The 21,037-nt window shown below is 51.1% G+C and overlaps 1 protein-coding gene across 8 annotated transcripts in view; it reads left to right on the top strand.

Moving 5' to 3' along the window:
* The window catches only part of LOC109905648 (BCAS3 microtubule associated cell migration factor), a 405,490-nt gene that overhangs the window by 228,771 nt on the left and 155,682 nt on the right, over positions 1-21,037 (top strand). The gene's annotated exons all lie outside the window — the stretch shown is intronic.

Raw genomic sequence — 21,037 nt, 5'->3', positions numbered from 1 at the left:
TTAGAGAGTAGCTCCCTAGTACTGTCTTCTAAACATCTTACCGGCCCACACACTCTGTCTCATAATCAGCTGATGATGCAGTATGGTACACCTAGGGCCCCGGCTCATGTCCACCAGGCTTGTGTGTGTGTTTTGTGTGAACGTGTACTTGTTTGTGCCCATGTGCTTATATATGTTTCTCCCAGCCATATCAACCATGATCGATCAAAACAGATAAGACTGTGGTCACCACGCTCTACATTGTTTTCAGATGGAAATTCTAAATGGCTGCACCATCAGAATCAAATGAGTCCTTGGGTCTTTTAAGTGTCACGAAAAGGTTCAAATTAGAGACTGGTCTTTGAAGCCTGAGTGTGTGGGATATTCTGTAACCCCATGTAGTCTGCTTAACAAAGGTGTGCTCGCATCACAGGTCAACTGGTGCACATGTTCTGGAGAAGGAAAACATGATCTAGGCTCCTACTTCAGTGAGTTAGGAGCTAGGGGTCATAATGGAACCAGAACCACATAGTATCAGGGAGGTAGGAACTATGGGGAAGGGGCTATAGGCTGGAATGGAACCAGACACATGCATCAGTGAGTTAGTTAGCCAGCCAGCCAGTTAGCCACCTAGTCAGTCAACCAGTCAGTCAGTGAGTACAGTTCTTCTAGTAGTGAGAGTTGGCATATGGAGCCTATCTTTGCAGGGCTGTTGTGACGCCACTCTCTGACCTCCAGATTGAAGGGATCTGTGCACCGCCACAGGCACACTGCTGCGCCGCTGCTGCTTGCAGTGTGGGCCGTGTCACTTAGCATTGTGTTCAGATCACTGTGTTCACCTCACTATTCAATAGAGAGGAGTGGAGAGCTGATGCTGAGTGGAGGGAAATGAGGAGAAGAAATGGGGAGAGGTGATGCAGAGTGGAGGGAAAGGGGGAGAGGAGAGGTGATGCAGAGTGGGGGGAAAAGAGGAGAGGAAAGGGGAGAGGTGATGCAGAGTGGAGGGAAAGGGGTTGAGGAAAGATGAGAAGAGAGGTGATGCAGAGTGGGGGGAAAAGAGGAGAGGAAAGGCGAGAGGTGATGCAGAGTGGGGGGGAAAGAGGAGAGGAAAAGGGGAGAGGAGAGGTGATGAAGAGTGGGGGGGAAAGAGGAGAGGTGATGCAGAGTGGATGGAAAAGAGGAGAGGAAAGGGGAGAGGTGATGCAGAGTGGGGGGGGAAAGGGGATAGGTGATGCAGAGGGGGGGGGGAAGGGGAGAGGTGATGCAGAGTGGGGGGGGGGGGGGGAGAGGTGATGCAGAGTGGAGGGAAAAGAGGAGAGGAAAGGGGAGAGGTGATGCAGAGTGGGAGGGGGAGAGGAGAGGTGATGCAGAGTGGGGGGAAAAGAGGAGAGGAAAGGGGAGAGGTGATGCAGAGTGGAGGGAAAGGGGGAGAGGAGAGGTGATGCAGAGTGGGGGGGAAAGAGGAGAGGAAAGGGGAGAGGAGAGGTGATGCAGAGTGGGGGGAAAAGAGGAGAGGAAAGGGGAGAGGTGATGCAGAGTGGGGGGGGAAAGAGGAGCGGAAAGGGGAGAGGTGATGCAGAGTGGGGGGAAAGAGGAGAGGAAAGGGGAGAGGAGAGGTGATGCAGAGTGGGGGGAAAAGAGGAGAGGAAAGGGGAGAGGTGATGCAGAGTGGAGGGAAAGGGGGAGAGGAGAGGTGATGCAGAGTGGAGGGAAAGGGGTTGAGGAAAGTTGAGAAGAGAGGTGATGCAGAGTGGGGGGAAAAGAGGAGAGGAAAGGGAAGAGGTGATGCAGAGTGGAGGGAAAAGGGGAGAGGTGATGCAGAGTGGAGGGAAAGGGGGAGAGGAGAGGTGATGCAGAGTGGGGGGGAAAGAGGAGAGGAAAGGGGAGAGGTGATGCAGAGTGGGGGGAAAGAAGAGAGGAGAGGGGAGAGGAGAGGTGATGCAGAGTGGGGGGAAAAGAGGAGAGGTGATGCAGAGTGGGGGGAAAAGAGGAGAGGAAAGGGGAGAGGTGATGCAGAGTGGAGGGAAAGGGGTTGAGGAAAGATGAGAAGAGAGGTGATGCAGAGTGGGGGGAAAAGAGGAGAGGAAAGGGGAGAGGTGATGCAGAGTGGGGGGGAAAGAGGAAAGGGGAGAGGAGAGGTGATGCAGAGTGGGGGGGAAAGAGGAGAGGAAAGGGGAGAGGTGATGCAGAGTGGGGGGGAAAGAGGCGAGGGGAGAGGAGAGGTGATGCAGAGTGGGGGGAAAAGAGGAGAGGAAAGGGGAGAGGTGATGCAGAGTGGGGGGGAAAGAGGAAAGGGGAGAGGAGAGGTGATGCAGAGTGGGGGGAAAAGAGGAGAGGAAAGGGGAGAGGTGATGCAGAGTGGGGGGGAAAGAGGAAAGGGGAGAGGAGAGGTGATGCAGAGTGGGGGGGAAAGAGGAGAGGGGAGAGGAGAGGTGATGCAGAGTGGGGGGAAAGAGGAGAGGAAAGGGGAGAGGTGATGCAGAGTGGGGGGGAAAGAGGAAAGGGGAGAGGAGAGGTGATGCAGAGTGGGGGGAAAAGAGGAGAGGAAAGGGGAGAGGTGATGCAGAGTGGGGGGGAAAGAGGAAAGGGGAGAGGAGAGGTGATGCAGAGTGGGGGGAAAAGAGGAGAGGAAAGGGGAGAGGTGATGCAGAGTGGGAGGGAAAAGAGGAGAGGAAAGGGGAGAGGTGATGCAGAGTGGGGGGGGAAAGGGGAGAGGAGAGGTGATGCAGAGTGGGGGAAAAGAGGAGAGGAAAGGGGAGAGGTGATGCAGAGTGGAGGGGAAGGGGGAGAGGAGAGGTGATGCAGAGTGGGGGGAAAAGAGGAGAGGGAAAGGGGAGAGGTGATGCAGAGTGGAGGGAAAGGGGGAGAGGAGAGGTGATGCAGAGTGGGGGGAAAAGAGGAGAGGAAGGGGAGAGGTGATGCAGAGTGGAGGGAAAAGAGGAGAGGAAAGGGGAGAGGTGATGCAGAGTGGGGGGAAAAGAGGAGAGTAAGGGGAGAGGTGATGCAGAGTGGGGGGAAAAGAGGAGAGGAAAGGGGAGAGGTGATGCAGAGTGGGGGAAGAGAGGAGAGGAAAGGGGAGAGGTGATGCAGAGTGGGGGGGAAAGAGGAGAGGAGAGGTGATAAAGAGGAGAGGAAAAGGGGGAGAGGAGAGGTGATGCAGAGTGGAGGGGAAAAAGAAGAGGAAAGGGGAGAGGAGAGGTGATGCAGAGTGGAGGGAAAAGAGGAGAGGAAAAGGGGGAGAGGTGATGCAGAGTGGAGGGAAAAGAGGAGAGGAAAGGGGGAGAGGAGAGGTGATGCAGAATGGAGGGAAAAGAGGAGAGGAAAGGGGGAGAGGTGATGCAGAGTGGAGGGAAAAGAGGAGAGGAAAGGGGGAGAGGAGAGGTGATGCAGAATGGAGGGAAAAGAGGAGAGGAAAGGGGAGAGGTGATGCAGAATGGAGGGAAAAGAGGAGAGGAAAGGGGGAGAGGAGAGGTGATGCAGAATGGAGGGAAAAGAGGAGAGGTGATGCAGAGTGGAGGGAAAAGAGGAGAGGAAAGGGGGGAGAGGTGATGCAGAGTGGAGGGAAAAAGAAGAGGAAAGGGGAGAGGAGAGGTGATGCAGAGTGGAGGGAAAAGAGGAGAGGAAAGGGGGAGAGGTGATGCAGAGTGGAGGGAAAAGAGGAGAGGAAAGGGGGAGAGGAGAGGTGATGCAGAAATGGAGGGAAAAGAGGAGAGGAAAGGGGGAGAGGTGATGCAGAGTGGAGGGAAAAGAGGAGAGGAAAGGGGGAGAGGTGATGCAGAGTGGAGGGAAAAGAGGAGAGGAAAGGGGGAGAGGAGAGGTGATGCAGAATGGAGGGAAAAGAGGAGGGGTGATGCAGAGTGGAGGGAAAAGAGGAGAGGAAAGGGGGAGAGGTGATGCAGAGTGGAGGGAAAAGAGGAGAGGTGATGCAGAGTGGAGGGAAAAGAGGAGAGGTGATGCAGAGTGGAGGGAAAAGAGGAGAGGTGATGCAGAGTGGAGGGAAAAGAGGAGAGGAGAGGTGATTGCAGAGTGGAGGGAAAAGAGGAGAGGAGAGATGATGCAGAGTGGAGGGAAAAGAGGAGAGGAAAGGGGGAGAGGAGAGTGGAGGGAAACGAGGAGAGGAGAGGTGATGCAGAGTGGGGGGGAAAGAGGAAAGGGGAGAGGAGAGATGATGCAGAGTGGGGGGAAAAGAGGAGAGGAAAGGGGGAGAGATGATGCAGAGTGGAGGGAAAAGAGGAGAGGAAAGGGGAGAGGTGATGCAGAGTGGGGGGGGAAAGGGGAGAGGAGAGGTGATGCAGAGTGGGGGAAAAAGAGGAGAGGAAAGGGGAGAGGTGATGCAGAGTGGAGGGAAAGGGGGGAGAGGAGAGGGGATGCAGAGTGGGGGGAAAGAGGAGAGGAAAGGGGAGAGGTGATGCAGAGTGGAGGGAAAGGGGAGAGGAGAGGTTGATGCAGAGTGGGGGGAAAAAGAGGAGAGGAAAGGGGAGAGGTGATGCAGAGTGGAGGGAAAAGAGGAGAGGAAAGGGGAGAGGTGATGCAGAGTGGGGGGAAAAGAGGAGAAGGAAAGGGGAGAGGTGATTGCAGAGTGGGGGGAAAGGAGGAGAGGAAAGGGGAGAGGTGATGCAGAGTGGGGGGAAGAGAGGAGAGGAAAGGGGAGAGGTGATGCAGAGTGGGGGGGGAAAGAGGAGAGGAGAGGTGATAAAGAGGAGAGGAAAGGGGGGAGAGGAGAGGTGATGCAGAGTGGAGGGAAAAGAGGAGAGGAAAGGGGGAGAGGTGATGCAGAGTGGAGGGAAAAAGGAGAGGAAAGGGGAGAGGAGAGGTGATGCAGAATGGAGGGAAAAGAGGAGAGTTGATGCAGAGTGGAGGGAAAAGAGGAGAGGAAAGAGTGGAGAGGAGAGGTGATGCAGAATGGAGGGAAAAGAGGAGAGGAAAGGGAGAGGTGATGCAGAGTTGGGAGGGAAAAGAGGAGAGGAAAGGGGGAGAGGAGAGGTGATGCAGAATGGAGGGAAAAGAGGAGAGGTGATGCAGAGTGGAGGGAAAAGAGGAGAGGAAAGGGGGAGAGGTGATGCAGATTGGAGGGAAAAGAGGAGAGGAAAGGGGGAGAGGAGAGGTGATGCAGAATGGAGGGAAAGGAGGAGAGGAAAGGGGGGAGAGGTGATGCAGAGTGGAGGGAAAGAGGAGAGGAAGGGGGAGAGGAGAGGTGATGCAGAATGGAGGGAAAAGAGGAGAGGTGATGCAGAGTGGAGGGAAAAGAGGAGAGGTGATGGAGCAGTGGAGGAAAGAGGAGAGGTGCTGCAGAGTGGAGGGAAAGAGGAGAGGTGATGCAGAGTGGAGGGGAAAGAGGAGAGGAGAGGTGATACAAAGAGGAGAGGGGCGGAGAGGAGAGGTGATGCAGAATGGAGGGAAAAGAGGAGAGGTGATGCAGAGTGGAGGGAAAAGAGGAGAGGTGATACAGAGTGGAGGGAAAAGAGGAGAGGTGATGCAGACGTGGAGGGAAAAGAGGAGAAGGTGATGCAGAGTGGAGGGAAAAGAGGAGAGGTGATGCAGAGTGGAGGGAAAAGAGGAGAGGTGATGCAGAGTGGAGGGAAAAGAGGAGAGGTGATGCAGAGTGGAGGGAAAAGAGGAGAGGAGAGGTGATAAAGAGGAGAGGGGGAGAGGAAGGGTGATGCAGAGTGAGGGAAAAGAGGAGAGGAGAGGTGATGCAGAGTGGAGGGAAAAGAGGAGAGGAGAGGTGATGCAGAGTGGATGGAAAAGAGGAGAGAAAAGGGGGAGAGGAGAGGTGATGCAGAGTGGAGGGAAAAGAGGAGAGGAAAGGGGGAGAGGAGAGTGGAGGGAAAATGAGGAGAGGAGATATATTCATCCCTGTGTGTTAAGGACAGGGTATTGGGGCCGGCGGAGGATTTTTGTTTGTGCCAATGGATGCATGTGTATGTTTTTTAGGTGAAATGTGTGGTCAAATATGGATTTCAGGCTAATATCATCTGGTGGTGACTTGGTTAAAAGTGTGAGTTGATAGGTGCTGTGGTGTGGTACTGAGCTGGGAAACTGTTGCTGTTTGGGAAGCTGTGCTGTGCTGGGAAGCTGTGCCTGGTGGTGCTGTGTTCTGAGCCTGTCCTGTCTTACTCTGTGACTGATAGCAAACATATGGCTTGTGTTTAGTAAGCCTAATGAGATCAGAACCAACCAGAGGATCAAGCCTTTTAATGGCAAAACCACATTCTGATTCCTATTGAAGAGCCAGGATTTGGGTTTAGGGAGGGAGGGAGAGGGAGAAGATTTGAGGGATGGAGAGAATGAGGGAGGATGGGAGGGAGAGAATGAGGGTGGATCCCAGTTCTTGCTCTACCCTACTGAGCTGTTTGTCCTGCATGAAGTCATTCCCACCAGTCTTTTTCTCGCTCTCTTTTTCTCCTCCTTCCCTCCTGTGTGTGCTGCCGTCCTCACCTCTCCTGACATCTCTGCCTCATCACCAGCTATGTGAAGTGACAGTCCACATCCTGGGGTGGCTAGCAGGGGCTGGTATAGCACTGCGAAAGAGCAGCACGACAGACAGACAGACAGACAGACAGACAGACAGACAGACAGACAGACAGACAGACAGACAGACCCTGACAGACAGACAGACCCTGACAGACAGACAGACCCTGACAGACCTTGACAGACCGAAAGACAGACAGACTCACTCACCCTAGCATTACTTAGGTTGGAATGACCAACTAGCAATTTACATGCTCACTCACTCACTCACTCACTCACTCACTCACTCACTCACTCACTCACCTCTTTGTACACACTGCGGGCCATTCCCCCTCCCTTCTCCCCAGTCTTAATTCCTAAACGTATTTGCTCCAGTTGCTGCTGGGCGCTGCAGGGCTGGCTGTGGGGAGGGCCCTTCACACACTACTGCCCCGGACCCACTACACACACTCATGTACTCACACACACCACACAAACACACACACACAGGGCAATAACCAGACGGAGAGGGAGACATGGCCAAGTGCACTGCTTATCTGTACAGGAGGGTTCAGTGAACTGGACAGCCAGGGAGGGCACCTCAGCCTGGTACTACCCAGCACTGCCCAGTCAAGTGAGCCAATGCCCCCCTTCCACTGACACGTATGGAGGTGGCAAAGGTGGCAGGGGAATAGTCAGCAGGGGCTAAGGGGCTACTCTGTTCCCATGACTGTCTCCTCTGGGATGAAGAGGAGTGTGAGGCGCTAGAGAAAGGGGGATTGGTATGTCTAAATTCATGCTCTACCCCTTCAACATTTTATATATTTTTCTCCATCTCCCTCTTTCCTGCCTGTCTCTCGCTGTCTCCCTCTTTCCTCCCTGTCTATCGCTGTCTCCCTCTTTCCTGCCTGTCTCTCCCTGTCTCCCTCTTTCCTCCCTGTCTATCGCTGTCTCCCTCTTTCCTGCCTGTCTCTCCCTGTCTCCCTCTTTCCTCCCTGTCTATCGCTGTCTCCCTCTTTCCTCCCTGTCTATCGCTGTCTCCCTCTTTCCTGCCTGTCTCTCCCTGTCTCCCTCTTTCCTCCCTGTCTATCGCTGTCTCCCTCTTTCCTCCCTGTCTATCGCTGTCTCCCTCTTTCCTGCCTGTCTCTCGCTGTCTCCCTCTTTCCTCCCTGTCTCTCGCTGTCTCCCTCTCTCCTCGCTGTCTCCTCTTTCCTCCCTGTCTATCGCTGTCTCCCTCTTTCCTGCCTGTCTCTCCCTGTCTCCCTCTTTCCTGCCTGTCTCTCGCTGTCTCCCTCTTTCCTCCCTGTCTCTCGCTGTCTCCCTCTTTCCTCCCTGTCTCTCGCTGTCTCCCTCTTTCCTGCCTGTCTATCGCTGTCTCCCTCTTTCCTGCCTGTCTATCGCTGTCTCCCTCTTTCCTCCTGTCTCTCGCTGTCTATCTCTTTCCTCCGTCTCTCGCTGTCTCCCTCTTTCCTGCCTGTCTCTTGCTGTCTCCCTCTTTCCTCCCTGTCTCTCGCTGTCTCCCTCTTTCCTCCATCTCTCGCTGTCTATCTCTTTCCTCTGTCTCTGTCTCTGTCTCTCTCTCTCTCTCTCTCTCTCTCGCGCTCTCTCTCGCTCTCTCTCCTCACTTTCTCTCTCCTCCCTATCTCTCTCTCTCCTCCCTATCTCGCTCTCTCTCTCACTATGTCTCTCTCACACACACACTCTGTCACTGGCCTCAGACCAGAGTAGTACACTCTACTTCTCCCAACCTGTTTAAGAGGCTGTAAAACTAATTGCTAGGAAAACAGGTAGTCCCATGAGACTCAAACAAGGATTATAATTTCCTCAAACATGCAAAAAGATGTCCACAATCATCAACCATGCTCCCATGAGACACTCTCTCTTTCCTGAGTTATTTTTAAGTGCTACACTTTTTAAGTGCTTTCATATGAATATCAAGACATTTCCTCACTCAAGTAGCTCCATTACTTTTTACTCCCAAAGTTTATTTTACAAGTTTGTTTGTTTCAGTTAAGCGTGGAGGAACATGTGTCCTAAATATCACACCGAAATCTCCTGTTGCCCTGCCTTTGCCCTTGTGGAAGCAGAGAAGAAGAAATAGAGGACGGAGAGAGATGAAAAGGTCTGGGGATCTCGTGAAAATCTAAAAGAAATCTCCCGGAGCAGAGAGGTTAACCCCTTCAGCCAGCGGAGGCCTTGAAGTGGAGTGGCCAAATTGTTAATTGTCGGCGATGTGCTTAGGGAAAGGTGGTAACAATTTAACCCCAGCACTGGGCTGCTGGGTGCTGCTCCATACCTGGCCTCGCCTATCAGGTGTTTGCAGATGTTGTTGGAGTCTCGATGGGGGAAAGGATACGAAAACTCTGCAGATGAGAGGCCGATTTAACCGCCCGATAATACTTTGTTTGCTCAGCCGATTGCTCTCTAATTGGCAGGGGGCGGAAAACAGAAGCTCAGCGATTGAACAGCTGGAGCGGTTACCGCGGCCATTTTTGAACGTATGCTCACAGACAGAAGCTCGCAATTATACTCCAGCTCTCCTTCCCACGGCGGGAATGACGTCACGACTGCTTTCCTTTCCCGGATACGGAGCTGTCTCTATGGTTACAGATAAGACACCATAATCCACTCAGTCCTTGGCGACAGGTTTCAGCAGTGTTTAGAAGGTTTGTCAAGTAATTTAATCTGGAGCCATTTTCATGGTGTGCCCACTTTGTGTTCTTCGTACTACTGTATGTAAATATCCCATCCGTGTGACCAGTCACTCCTCAGCCTGGTCTATCATTGCATGGAAGCCCCTTAAAAACAACCTTGGCACTTAGAAAAACACAAAAAACATAAAAAATGTAACTTTTGATCCAAGCTTTGTGCATAGTTCTGACTGCAGTGGTGGCGTCTGTGTCCCCCCACCCCCCCTGGCTGTCTGTGTTTGTCAGCTCAGCTGCTGTGTGACGGGGTTGATGCCCCTAAATGTCACCTCCGCTTTGGGCTGCTGCTCTCCAGGTGAAACATTAGCCCATCACAGACAGGGCAGACACAACACACTGGCAGGGCTGGCTGGTGCTGAGAAAGCACTTTGAACTGGTTGACTCCCTACACACACGCACACACGCAGCACGCACGTATGTACGTTTGTCAGGCTTCCTACCTCTAATCATTTTAGGCAGATTCAAATCTGACCAGGTTCTTTTCAAGTTGTGGTGTTTGCGACCTAGCATGATTCAACATAAAATATCAGCAAGAAACATTTTGATGAAGTGTAAAACTGGTAGCTGTTTGAGACATGTATGGCCACATAGGAGTGTGTAGCCTATGTTTCATATTGAGTGTGTTGACAGTTGACATTTAGAGGTGAGAACTGGTGCACTCAGACCCTCGCCTGACTGCTGCCCCCGTTCCAGCCGTCAGTCCCAATACCCTGGCTAGCTGAGACGACAGAGCTGTGTGGCCATGTTGCTCCTCTTTCTCCATCTCTGAAGGCTCATTTAGCCGGCTCATTCTGACAACTCCTTGTTGGTGTGGGTGGTGACCACTGGCTTGGTCCTGTGTTACCGGCCGGCCATGCCGAGAATTTGACGTCCCAAATGGCACACTAGTCCCTATTTACGGCACTATTTTTGATAGGCTCTTGTCAAAAGTAGTGCACTATATAGGGAATAGGGTGCCATTTGGCACGCACACCCGGTCTGTCAGAGCTCTCACCCATGGAAGGGTCTGGTGTGGGCCCTGCTGTCTCGTATCCCCAGACCGGAGCTGTGCTGAAGGACAAAGAGCACACCGGAGCGCGACAGAGACCCCTACAGTGTTGGAGGAACACTCTCTGTTGATCCTAAAACAACCCCTCGTCTGGGTCAACACACGCACTCACGGCTGGCTGGAGGTTATTGAAGCTGTTTGACAGGAAGCTTTGTATCACCTCTATATTATGGTAGAAGTCTTATTGCAACAGCGTTGAACATGCGTCCAGTATGTGGAGCCGACTCAAAGAATTGTTCAGTACGAGCTGGGACTAGGTCATGAAGTACTGAAGTTTACAGCCTGCTACAGGTAGAACACTACAGACCCAATACATCTACCTCCACGTGCGTTTAGCCCCTGAAAGCTGTCAAACCATCTCTTTTCCTCTGTCCTTCCCTGCTCTCTCTAGGACACACGCATGCACACGCACACACCTTTTGCTCTTGTCCCTCTGTCCACATGGTCTGTGAGTGCAGCACCACTGATCTGTGAAGGCTAGAGGACGTTGCAGGACGTCCTTCTCTCTCTCCTTTCCTCTTTCATTGTTTTCCTCTTCTGTTGTTTCTCTCTCCCTCATCCTCTCTCTTCTCTTCCCTCTATTCTCACCCCAGTCTTCTTTCCATTCTCCCTCACTCCCTCTGTCACACATTCACACTCCCTCTCTCTCTCTCTCTCTCTCCTCCCTCTCTCTCTCTCTCTCTCTCCTCCCTCTCTCTCCTCCTCTCTCTCTCCTCCCTCTCTCTCTCTCCTCCCTCTCTCTCTCTCCCTCTCTCTCTCTCCTCCTCTCTCTCTCCTCCCTCTCTCTCTCCTCCCTCTCTCTCTCTCCTCCCTCTCTCTCTCCTCCCTCTCTCTCTCTCTCTCCTCCCTCTCTCTCCTCCTCTCTCTCTCTCTCCTCCCTCTCTCTCTCTCCTCCCTCTCTCTCTCTCTTCTCCCTCTCTCTCCTCCCTTTCTCTCTCTCTCTCTTCTCCCTCTCTCTCCTCCCTCTCTCTCTCTCTCTCTTCTCCCTCTCTCTCCTCCCTCTCTCTCTCCTCCCTCTCTCTCTCTCCTCCCTCTCTCCCTCCTCTCTCTCTCCTCCCTCTCTCTCTCCTCCCTCTCTCTCTCCTCCCTCTCTCTCTCTCCTCCCTCTCTCTCTCTCCTCCCTCCTCTCTCCTCCCTCTCTCTCTCCTCCCTCCCTCTCTCTCCCCCCTCTCTCCTCCCTCTCTCTCTCTCTCCCTCCCTCTCTCTCTCTCCTCCCTCTCTCCCTCTCCCTCTCTCTCTCTCCTCCCTCTCTCTCTCTCCTCCCTCTCTCTCTCTCCTCCCTCTCTCTCTCTCTCTCCTCCCTCTCTCTCTCTCTCTCTCCTCCCTCTCTCTCCTCCTCTCTCTCTCCTCCCTCTCTCTCTCTCCTCCCTCTCTCTCTCTCTTCTCCCTCTCTCTCCTCCCTCTCTCTCTCCTCTCTCCCTCTCTCTCTCTCTCCTCCCTCTCTCTCTCCTCCCTCTCTCTCTCTCCTCCCTCTCTCTCTCTCCTCCCTCTCTCTCTCCTCCCTCTCTCTCTCCTCCCTCCCTCTCTCTCCCCCTCTCTCTCCTCCCTCTCTCCCCCCTCTCTCTCCTCCCTCCCTCTCTCTCTCCTCTCTCTCTCCCCCATCTCTCTCTCCTCTCTCTCTCCTCCCTCTCTCTCTCCTCCCTCTCTCTCTCCTCCCTCTCTCTCTCCTCCCCTCTCTCCCCTCTCCTCCTTCTCCCCTGTCCCCAGTGGGGGTGTTGTTTGTAGAGCATTATAATTTATAACTCAACAGAGTGGATTTAATTTCAGCAGCACTGGACTCGCCAGCAGGGCGCCAGCCTGCAATCAGGAGAATCAGCAGCTAGCGGCCTCGAGCCCCCGCTGAATGGAAAGTATTATCACCAGCCACAAACGGACACTGTTTCTCCTCAGACAACTCCCTCGATGCTCCCCACCAGTGCACCAGCGCCTCCCCGGCTTCTCTTTCATTCAGCTAGCTATTCCTGTCCTCCCCTGATCCTCCTCTTCTCTCTCTTTCTCTCTCTCTCTCTCTGTCATTGTAGTTGCTCTCTCTGTGTTTATGCTATCATGTTGTATTTTAAAGAGCTGTTATAAATGCTTATAGCATGTGTTCCAATGCTTATAACCACCTGTGTGTAATATTTATGGAGACATATAGTAGGCACTGTAAGTACACCCTATATGTCCATTTTAAACCGGTGACTCATATAAAGTGTAAGCAGTCGAATCTGTGGTTCTCTTCATGTTGACCAGTAGAACTACATACGGAGGTCATTTTGCTCTATGGCCCCCTGAGAGTTCTAAAGCAAAAAACTATAGGACATAGTCCTCCTCTCATCCGCCAACACTGTGTTCTGCCCCCCTATCCTCCCTTCCTCCTCTATCCAGGGGAGTAATTCTCCACGGCCTGTCTAACAGTTGCAAAAATCTTTCGCTCATAAATCTCAATCTCTGTGACACGTGCCAGACAAAGGAACCTCCTGCACACTGCGGGAGGGATAGAAATGAGGAGAAAGAGAGAAAGAGAAAGAGAAAGAGAGAGAAAGAAAGAAAGAAAGAAAGAGAAATGTTTCTGTCTCTGGCAGGTGGGCTTGGCGATATGAGTAATGTTATTGAAACACCAGGGTCAAAGCTGAAAGAGTTTTAGACATGCTGCTCCTGAAGTGAACATTTTACGTAATGAAATGATATGAGCACATAAATGTATCATGAATGAGTTGTTTGACTTCTGTGGTTGCGTTCATGTGTAGTATTGTGTGTGTTGCTGTTTCAGTATACTACCTGCACACAGTATTTTTCTTTCCAAAGCAAAGCGATCATATTCGTAAATGGAAGGCGAGCCTCCATCTTTCTCCGTTTAGCAAAATTAATACCCTGGATTTCCAACTCGCCTTTTGTTAACCTCAGTAATGACAAACTGAAATGCTTTAGAGACTCTGAAGAATAACACACATGGAACAACAACAAAAAAGGAGTCGACTACAAAAAGCCACAATTAGCTCATTACATTTGCTGGGCGTTTTGTAACCACATGAAATGAGAGGGAGAAGTGCTTTTTCCTCTCTCTCTTTGTCTCTCTCTTTATTTCTCTCTCCCTCCCTTTCTCTCTGTCTCTCTGTTTGTCTGTCTCTGTGTTCTGTTTCTTGGTGAAGGGTTCAGCGGAAGGGTTCATCTCGTAAAGACTACATCGTGAGCATTTTTATTATCGAATATCTCCCCCATAATTGAAATGGTGTGGCCTGGTTTTGTCATTTGGCAGGCGGAAGAGAGTCTTTGGAGTGTCTGTGTGTGGTCACCTCCTGTCCGTTTTCTGTTGCCGCTTTGTTCTTGCACTGTAAAAACACAAACATAAGAAGTGCCTTTTCTCACACACACACACACACACACACACACACACACACACACACACACACACACACACACAGAGAGAGAGAGAGCAATCAACTTGAAGGTTTGTGTCTGAGCGAGTGGAAGGTTTGTGTATGTGTGTTCAGGGCAATGTGAAAGTTTGCCTCGGCAGGCCAAGCTTTTTGGACAGACTTTTCGTTTAGCAGGGTAAATCTTCATCATAGTGAAGCAGATGATGGAATCAATCCAGAACAGAGGTTGCATCCCAAATGGCACCCTGTTCACTACGAAGTTAACTTCTTTTGACTAGGGCTCTGGTGAAAAGTAGTGCACTATGTAAGAAGATCCTCAAATCCTGTTGGTCTCTTGTTAACCTGAGTGTTGTTGAGCAGGGGGACAAGGGAGTAATAACTTCTCAAAATGTAAGTCCACAAATGACCCTTCGCCATGCCGACGTCTAAAGACTGCAGGCGAGGCCGAGATGGAGTGGCGGGATGGGGGATGCAGAATGGTAGAGCCCTCTGTTTCCGTTCCTCATCACTCTGCTACTCTAGTCGTAGTTGTTTCATTTAACATGGAATTATGAAGTGTTAGGGAACCCTTTTAGTTTTAACGTCCCTAGGCAGCAGTTGTAGAGGAAGCATGTACTGTAGGAAAGTGTCAAGCAAAGGGCAATGTTATTTCTCCCTCACCTTCTCTCTCACCCTCTCTCTCTTTCTTGATCTCTCTCTCTCTCTTTCCCTCTTTCTCGTTCTTTGTCTCCCTCCCTTTCAAATCATTTATCCTGGTAATGGCCTTTTTGCATGAACTGTGCCCAAACCTAATCAAAAGCTGAATGTGATAAATGGTGCCTGCTGAAGTCATGTGTGTTTGTGTGTGTGTGTGTGTGTGCTCGCGCGCACACTGAGCTGTGCAGGCCAGTGAAAGCCCTAGAGGCGGTGGAGGCTGATTGGAGGGCACGTGTGATGTGGCTGGGAGATCAAAAACACACACTTGATGAATGTGAGGCTGGCAGGAGGGGGGGGGGGGGGGGGGGGGGGGAGGGAGGGAGGGATGGATGGAGGAGGGGGGGGGTGGCCTATGTTCTCTGTTCTCTGCTGCTGATCAAGGTCGTTCTTGGTTCATTAAATTCTGCCAAGAGGCTCACCCTCATAAGCAACTAAGAAATGTACACACACACACACCAACTTGCATGGACCATCTCTCCTCTTTACTGTTTCTTGTTGGAGTGAATGCAGCTTATTCAAAAGCAAGACACACATTCCCCTCACTCCTTTCACTTCACACATGACGCGGCCCAACTCTTCACCCATCTGTCCAGCTGTGTGTTTAGGGCTGGCTGTCATGCAAGGCTAACATGGCACCGAGCAGTGGGGCGAGCTCAGTATCTGGCCATGGCCGAGGGAGCGAGGCTGGAGCAAGACTCTTACTACACGGTATAATAGTAGTGTAAGCTGGCTGTATTAGAGATACTTTTAGTAATGTAGTGTATGTGAATATCTCATTCCAAAATCATTGTCATTTGCTACTGTAGCAGCCTCCACTCTTCTGGGAAGGCTTTCCACTAGATGTTGCAACATTGCTGTCAGGATTTGCTTCCATTCAGCCACGAGCATTAGTGAGGTCAGGCACTGATGTTGGGCGATTAGACCTGAATCACAGTGGGCGTTCGAATTCATCCCAAATGTGTTCAATGGGGTTGATGTCAAGGCTCTGTGCAGGCCAGTCAAGTTCTTCCACACTCCGATCTCGACAAACCATTTCTGTATGGACCTCGCTTTGTGCACGGGGGCATTGTCATGCTCAAACAGGAAAGGGCCTTCCCAAAAATGTTGTCACAAAGTTGGAAGCACAGAATCGTCTCGAATGTCATTGTATGCTGTAGCATTAAGATTTCCCTTCACTGGAACTAAGGGGCCTAGCCTGAACCATGGAAAACAGCCCCAGACCATTATTCCTCATCCACCAAACTTTACAGTTGGCACTATGCATTGGGGCAGATTGCGTTCACCTGGCATCTGCCAAACCCAGATTCGCCCGTCGGACTACCAGATGGTGAAGCATGATTCATCACTCCAGAGAACGCATTTCCACTGTTCCAGAGTCCAATGGTGGCGAGCTTTACACCACTCCAGCCAACGCTTGGCATTGTGCATGGTGATCTTAGGCTTGTGTGCGGCTGCTCAACCATGGAAACCCATGAAGTTCCCGACGAACAATTAGTGTGCTGACGTTGCTTCCATAGGGATTTTGGAACCCGGTAGTGAGTGTTGCAACCGAGGACAGACGATTTTTACACGCTATGTGCTTCATTACTCAGCGGTCCAATTCTGTGAGCTTGTGTGGCCTACCACTTCACTGCCGAGCCGTTGTTGCTCCTAGACATTTCCACTTCACAATAACAGCATTTATAGCTGACCGGGGCAGCTTGAGCAGGGCAGAAATTTGACCAACTGACTTGTTGGAAAGGTGGCATCCTATGACAGTGCCATGTTGAAAGTCACTGAGCTCTTCAGTAAGGCCATTCTACTGGCAATGTTTGTCTATGGAGATTGCATGGCTGTGTGCTCGATTCTATACTCCTGTCAGCAACAGGTGTGGCTGAAATAGCCAAATCCGCTCATTTGAAGGGGTGTCCACATACTTTTGTATATATAGTTATGAAAGAGAGAGAACCAATATGGCTGGAAAACATGTGCTTCTACACCTGCATTGCTTGCTGTTTGGGGTTTTAGGCTGGGTTTCTGTACAGCACTTTGAGATATCAGCTGATGTAAGAAGGGCTTTGTAAATAGATTTGATTTGATTTGATTTGAAAAAAAGTACAAGAGGCACAGTAAATATACAATTAAAAGAGTTTGAGTATTTAACTCAGAGCTCAGACACACACACACACACACAGAGCCCAGAGCCCAGACACACACACAGAGCTCAGACACACACACACACAGAGCCCAGACACACACACACAGAGCTCAGACACACACACACACACAGAGCCCAGACACACACACAGAGCTCAGACACACACACACACAGAGCTCAGACTCACTCACACAGAGCTCAGACTCGGACACACACAGAGCTCAGACTCACACTCACACAGAGCTCAGACTCACACACACACATACACAAACAAAGTAGGTTATTTCACGCACCTCTGTCACAGAGTGACACCAACATAGCTGGTAGCTGTCCCATTAAAGGTTGAATGATGTTTTATTTAGTGTGAGCTCCTCTGAGCAGATGTAGTGATGACATGTCAGTGTCTCTGCTCTCTTTCCCAGTGGTAAATGAGGCAGGTGACAGGGTGAGACCACAGTGGTTCATTTACTGTAGATACCAGAGGTGTCACCACAGGGATCACCCAATGAGAGCAGAGGAGAGACTGAAAGTAGAAATGTGTCACAAAACTATAGAACTGGGGTGAAGAAAGGGAGGAGAGAGATGTGACCGGATAGTCTAACTCCAACTCCAGATCTGGATAGCTACTGGGTGTGCAGGCTTTTGTTCCAGCCTAACACGAAGGTCAGTTTTCAACCCATGTTGGTTTAATGCTATCCCACTGTTAGTCCCATGACTATAGCTTCAATGCTAGCCTCACCATTGCTAGCTCCCTCACTCCCCTAGCCTTTAAAGCTGGGACCATTAGCATGCAGCAAGGCGCTGACCTTTTTAACACAAACACCCATACACTGTCTGCATATCAAATGGCACCCTATGCCCTTAGGCCCTGGTCAGAAGTAGTGCACTATGTAGGGAACTGGTGCCATTTGAGATGCAGATAAAACTGACTCTGTTTAAGTCACTGAATGTTATTCAAGGCTCTTAGTATGTTATGTGTTAATGGTATTCTACTGTTCACCAGACCTGAAGCAGTAACGGCCACTGGGCCTGACGTTCTGGAGGTGACATGAGCATATTGACACTAATGGTTCTTACAGCTCTGCTGGGCTGGTTGCCTCCCTCCTCTATCCTCCATAAACATGAGCCTAGTGAGCGTCGGTAATGTAGTGTCCACCGCACCACTGTACTGTGCTAATATAGTCAGTCACTTCCATTAGTATGGGCTCTCTATCGTATCCCTCTCATCTCCTCTTGTGGTCCGTAGTCTCTACCCGCTCTGCTCATGATTCTATTAGAGAGCCGCAGGTTCTGTCCTTTCTATCTGGAGCACTGTGTGTTGTTGTTGTCTGTGTGCCCTGTACCCGTTATGAATAGAAATGCCCCGCTCTTTAACAAATCTGTTTCAACAAACTAGCAGAAAATGTTCTGCCGCATTCAGCTTTTGCATTCTGAAAAGATGGTTGAGAAGCCATCATACTTTTGTTTTTAGAGACCGACAGAGACACAGACAGAGACAGAGACACAGACAGAGACACAGACAGAGGCACAGACAGACACAGACAGACAGAGACACAGACAGACAGAGACACAGACAGACAGAGACAAAGACAGACAGAGACACAGACAAACAGAGACCGGCAGACAGGACCCGGCAGACAGGCAGACAGAGACCGGCAGACAGGGCCCGGCAGACAGACAGACAGGCAGAGACCGGCAGGAAGACAGACAGGCAGAGACAGACAGGCGGAGACCGGCAGACGGACAGACAGACAGGCAGAGACCGGCAGACGGACAGACCGGCAGGCAGACAGACAGAGACGGACAGAGACCGGCAGACGGAGACCGGGAGACAGAGACCGGCAGACAGAGACCGGCAGACAGAGACCGGCAGGCAGGCAGAGACCGGCAGGCAGGCAGAGACCGGCAGGCAGGCAGAGACCGGCAGGCAGGCAGAGACCGGCAGGCAGGCAGAGACCGGCAGGCAGACAGACAGACAGACAGACAGACAGACAGACAGACAGACGGAGACCGGCAGGCAGACAGAGACCGGCAGGCAGACAGAGACCGGCAGGCAGACAGAGACCGGCAGGCAGACAGACAGAGACCGGCAGGCAGGCAGGCAGGCAGACAGACAGAGACCGGCAGACAGACACAGACAGATAGACAGACACAGACAGACAGACACAGACAGAGACCGGCAGACAGAGACCGGCAGGCAGGCAGAGACCGGCAGGCAGGCAGAGACCGGCAGGCAGGCAGAGACCGGCAGGCAGGCAGAGACCGGCAGGCAGGCAGGCAGACAGACAGACAGAGACCGGCAGACAGACACAGACAGATAGACAGTCACAGACAGACAGACAGACACAGACATATTTTGTATTTTTATTGTGGGTGGGTGGTGATGCTGTTTGTCACCTCCTTAAACACAAGTGGTGTGATGGTCCTGGTCAAGGGATTGGTTGTGGTTGTTTTGTTGAAGTACAGCTCCCTGGTTTCTCTCTCTGTTTGTCTTTGTAGAACGGAGCAGACTGACCAGTTGTCTGGTCTTCATGTCAGTAGAAACGCTGCAGTCTCTATGGAGGCCACATATTATACTATACTTAGTATATTTGTTGTGCTTCTACAATTCTCCATCACTTTCATACTGATTTGAGGCATTTCTCCTAGCCTAGTCCAATGTTTTTGGGTCCAAAAATGTGCTTAGTGTCGCTACAGGACTGGGCCCCACACATAACTAACCCGCGCGCACACACACTTTTAATTTAGTTTCCTGCGGTTACCCAAGCTCAACTCTCCCTTTTCCTGTGACATGCCGATGCATGTTAAACACGGGTTATTTATAATCTGGGCTTTCTCTCTCTCTCTCTCTCTCTCTCTCTCTCTCTCTCTCTCTCTCTCTCTCTCTCTCTCTCTCTCTCTCTCTCTCTCTCTCTCTCTCTCTCTCACGTCCTCTTCCCCTCTTAATTGTCAGTGCACATTGCTGCCGACCCTCTTCCTGTGTATCCCCCCTCTCTTCCTCAGTGGCACGTAATGGGGCTCACCCCAGACACACACACACACTGGACTGCTGTGTGACTGTCAGCTGGTAGTATGAGAAAGACAGAGAGAGAGAGAGAGCAGAAGCAACGTTGAACTTTAAGCACTCAGTGAAGCACTGCTCTTTGTGTAGCTGATGATGTGAGCGAGACTTAGCAAGATTGTGATCATTTCCATTTCAATCAATTCAGAAAGTAAACCAAATTCCATTTGTAATTCCACATTTCAAATATTCCTATTTGGAAAAAAATTGAAGAGAATTGGAATTTCAATGTACGTCCTGAATTGACTGGGATTGAAATGGAACTAATCCCAACCCTGACTCAGTGTTGATGTCTGTGTTTTTGTATGACCATTCGTGTGTGTGTTTAAAGATCAGCCAGACATGCTATACCCACCACATCTCTTTCTCACACTCAGGCGGTGCATGTGGGGGGTGGGTTGGCTTGCCAGTTTGGGAGCATGATTAGTGAGCAGACAGACGGAGAGACAGACTCATCTGAGGAGGGGAGAGATGGAAGTAGACAGACTGAGAGACAGACCCATCTGAGGAGGGGAGAGATGGACGGAGAGACAGACTCATCTGAGGAGGGGAGAGATGGAAGTAGACAGACGGAGAGACAGACTCATCTGAGGAGGGGAGAGATGGAAGTAGACAGACTGAGAGACAGACTCATCTGAGGAGGGGAGAGATGGAAGTAGACAGACGGAGAGACAGACTCATCTGAGGAGGGGAGAGATGGAAGTAGACAGACTGAGAAACAGACTCATCTGAGGAGGGGAGAGATGGAAGTAGACAGACTGAGAGACAGACCCATCTGAGGAGGGGAGAGATGGAAGTAGACGGACGGAGAGACAGACTCATCTGAGGAGGGGAGAGATGGAAGTAGACGGACGGAGAGACAGACTCATCTGAGGAGGGGAGAGATGGAAGTAGACAGATGGAGAGACAGACTCATCTGAGGAGGGGAGAGATGGAAGTAGACAGACTGAGAAACAGACTCATCTGAGGAGGGTAGAGATGGAAGTAGACAGACGGAGAGACAGACTCATCTGAGGAGGGGAGAGATGGAAGTAGACAGACTGAGAAACAGACTCATCTGAGGAGGGGAGAGATGGGAGCAGTAGTTCACGTAGGGGTCAGAGCTGCTGCTCCCTCATTTCATTTTAATTGAGTTAAGATGGGCAAATAAGAGCTCTGCTGCACACTGCACTCATTATCCATACAGGCCTGTACACACACACACACACAGCAGGCACGCACACACACACACAGGACCTGCTCACAATTAGACCACTAACAGACAGGCAGCACAGACCACTACTTGCAACACACACACACACACTCACACACACGCACACAAACACTTTTGCATTACTCAGCGACACAACCAGTCACATATGAGTGTGTTTCCACTCCAACACATGAATACTGTACTAAAGGTTCTCATTTGATTCCCAATTCGCATTTGAGTTTCCAGTCGTCACTGCTATGACATAATATAATTAAGCAATAAGGCCAGAGGGGGTGTAGTATATGGCCAATATGCCACGGCTAAGGGCTTTTCTTTAGCACGATGCAAAGTGGAGTATATTGTGGAGTATATTGGCCATATATCACAAACCCCTGAGGTGCCTTATT

Source organism: Oncorhynchus kisutch, linkage group LG15, assembly GCF_002021735.2.
Source record: "Oncorhynchus kisutch isolate 150728-3 linkage group LG15, Okis_V2, whole genome shotgun sequence".
NCBI classification, from domain to species: Eukaryota; Metazoa; Chordata; class Actinopteri; order Salmoniformes; family Salmonidae; genus Oncorhynchus; species Oncorhynchus kisutch.
Note: the sequence above shows the minus strand (reverse complement) of the source record. Positions and strands in the feature narration are given on the sequence as shown.